General features: G+C 41.0%; 1 non-coding gene and 1 pseudogene across 1 annotated transcript; both read right to left on the reverse strand.

Moving 5' to 3' along the window:
* Nucleotides 1-231: 231 nt before the first annotated feature.
* Nucleotides 232-1,544, reverse strand: LOC128051063 (hyaluronan mediated motility receptor-like; annotated as a pseudogene).
* Nucleotides 1,545-2,576: 1,032 nt separating this feature from the next.
* TRNAS-AGA (transfer RNA serine (anticodon AGA)) lies at nucleotides 2,577-2,648 on the reverse strand. Its single transcript has one exon. It is a non-coding gene; the product is annotated as a tRNA-Ser (tRNA).
* Nucleotides 2,649-2,925: the final 277 nt, after the last annotated feature.

Genomic DNA, 2,925 nt, shown 5'->3' on the forward strand with positions numbered 1-2,925 from the left:
AGGAGGAAGTACTGACAATTGTAACTAGAATGTCAGAGAACACTGGTAAAAATGGTCAAACTTCCTTTCACATATGTAAGGACAAGAAGTTCGTATTAAATAAGAGATTTAAAAATATTATAAACACAATAGTAAGCAAGATAATAATAATAATAAATAGTAAGAACAAAATAATCTTCAACAGGTTTTTCAGATGTTTCCCTGCATGATTGTTGAAACTCCACTAAGATCTCAGGAGCAGTTTCTATTGCCTTCTTTTAATGGAGTTTTGGGAACAAAATTTTCTTTACTTTCATGAAGAAAAGCCTTTGAAGAATCAAAGTGATACCCAGAACTTTATTCAATTCCTCCTGAAGTTTTGCTTCACTTTGTTTTCTTTTAGTAAGCTGAGCATGGAGTTTTAACACCTCCGATTTGAGATTGCTATTTTCATCTTTCAATTTCACAACATGCTTGATTTTTTGCTTTAGATTCTGAAGACCCAATAATTTAGCATATGAATCTCTTAGCTTATTTAGTTGTTCCTGAGCCACACAATGTTCATTCAACAAACCCTGTTTCTCTGCTTCAAATGCATCCAGTTGTAGCTGAAAAGGCTTTGTTTTATTATATAATTCTTCATAGAGGAGACACCACTTACTCATTTCCTCAGTTAATTCTGCTATTGAGTTTTCTTTTTCAGCTTTTCTTGCTTCTTCCTCTTCCAGTTGTTTCTTCAAGTCTTCGCTTTGTTGCTTGAGTTAGTTCTGTAAATCAGTTATTCTTTTAAGAGAAGAAACGGCAATTTCTTTAATTTCTGCTTCTTTAAGTGCTGATCTGGTCTGCAGATCTAGAAGTATCCATGCATATTCTTGATCTGAGTTCTCAGTTGCCAATATCTCGGACATCCTCCACACTTTGCTCAGCCTTGGCCAGCTTTTCCTTAAGTGATTCGTTCGGCACCTTAAGATCTTCTAGCTCACTTGCTGTTGATGCTTTATACCTTTCAAATTGAGCAGTAACATCTTCCAGGTTCTGCACTGTACTGTTATGTTTTTCTTGCAAAAGCAGGGTGGCCTGAGTATGAGCAGCATTACTTTCCCCCAGTTCGGCTTCTTTCCGTTTCAGCTTTTCTTTGAGGCGTTTTAGTTCTGCAGCTCTAGATTCTGCTTCCTCTTCCAGTTGCTTAAGCAGGTTTTCCGCTTGTTCCTCCTTTTGCTGTAATTTATCCAGCTCATCCAAGGCCTGCTTTAATTCTCCTTCAAAGGGAGTTCTCTCTTTAATCATTTCTTCTTGAAAAGAATAGAGCTTCTGCTGAAGACCAGAAGATAATTCCTTCTCTTGTTGCAGAAGTGAATCCATTTGCAGTACTTTTTGTTGTAGCTCTTCAGGTTCTTGTTTTTCAAGAATAGACCTCTCTTTTAAGAATTTAGATTTTCGTCCCATTCTCTGTTCCTACTGATGAGGTCTTCTTTTTCTTCTTCAAGCACTTGGCATTTAGACTTCATATCTTCTACTTGTTTAGACAATATAGCAATATTTTCCTCAGGAGACTGCTTAAGGCTTAAAACATAAGAAATAAGTTGTGCATCAGATCAAGTGGAAAAATACAAGCTAGATATTGTCCAGTTAGAAGAAAATCTGAAAGACAAGAATCATGAAGTAAATGCTTCAGTTCAGTTCAGTTCAGTTCAGTCACTCAGTTGTGTCCAACTCTTTGCGACCCCATGAATCGCAGCACGCCAGGCCTCCCTGTCCATCACCAACTCCCAGAGTTCACTCAGATTCACGTCCATCGAGTCAGTGATGCCATCCAGCCGTCTCATCCTCTGTCGTCCCCTTCTCCTCCTGCCCCCAATCCCTCCCAGCATCAGAGTCTTTTCCAATGAGTCAACTCTTCTCATGAGGTGGCCAAATTACTGGAGTTTCAGCTTTAGCATCATTCCTTCCAAAGAAATCCCAGGGCTGATCTCCTTCAGAATGGACTGGTTGGATCTCCTTATAGTCCAAGGGACTCTCAAGTGAATGTTTAAATACACATAAATGAAGTTTTGAGTAAACATTTACTGTAAGCCAGGCTTTTTTTTCTTGTCCTATCCTCTTGCAGAAAATAAGCAAACAGAAAATAAACTTACCAAAACAAAAGTCAGATAATTACATATGGTAATAAGTACCCTGAGGGAAATGCATACAATGATGTGTTTTATGAGATTACCTTCAGTTGGCAAGGGCAGGCATTTCTGGAGAAGTGCTATTTAACTTGATGCATATAGGCTAAGCAGAAGCTAACTGAGAAAGCTAGAAGTAAAATAGTCTAGTAGAAGAAACTACATATATCAACATTCACGTGCTTAGTCACTCAGTTGTGTTGGACTCTGCAATCCTATGGACTGTTGCTCACCAGGTTCCTCTATGGGATTATCCAGGCAAGCATACTAGCGTAGACTGCCATTTCCTCCACCAGTGAAAGTAAAGTTGCTCAGTCATGTCCAACTCTTTGCAACCCCATGGACTGTAGCCTACCCGGCTCCTAGCTCCATGGGATTCTCCAGGCAAGAGTACTGGAGTGGGTTGCCATTTTCCTTCTCTAGGGGATCTTCCCAACCCAGGGATCGAACCTGGGTCTCCAGCATTCTAGGCAGACGCTTTAACCTCTGAGCCACCAGGGAAGCACCAGTAGGATCTTCCTAACCCAGGGATCAAACCTGAGTCTCTCTGGCTCCTGCATTGACGGTCAGATTCTTTACCACTGAGCTACCTGCTGCTGCTGCTGCTGCTGCTGCTGCTGCTAAGTCGTGTCAGTCATGTCCGACTCTGTGCAACCCCACAGACAGCAGCCCAGCAGGCTCCTCTGTCCCTGGGATTCTCCAGGCAAGAATACTGGAGTGGGTTGCCATTTCCTTCTCAACTGAGCTACCTGGGGAGCCACAAATATTAAGATCCTCT

This window comes from Budorcas taxicolor, chromosome 7 (genome assembly GCF_023091745.1).
Source record: "Budorcas taxicolor isolate Tak-1 chromosome 7, Takin1.1, whole genome shotgun sequence".
NCBI classification, from domain to species: Eukaryota; Metazoa; Chordata; class Mammalia; order Artiodactyla; family Bovidae; genus Budorcas; species Budorcas taxicolor.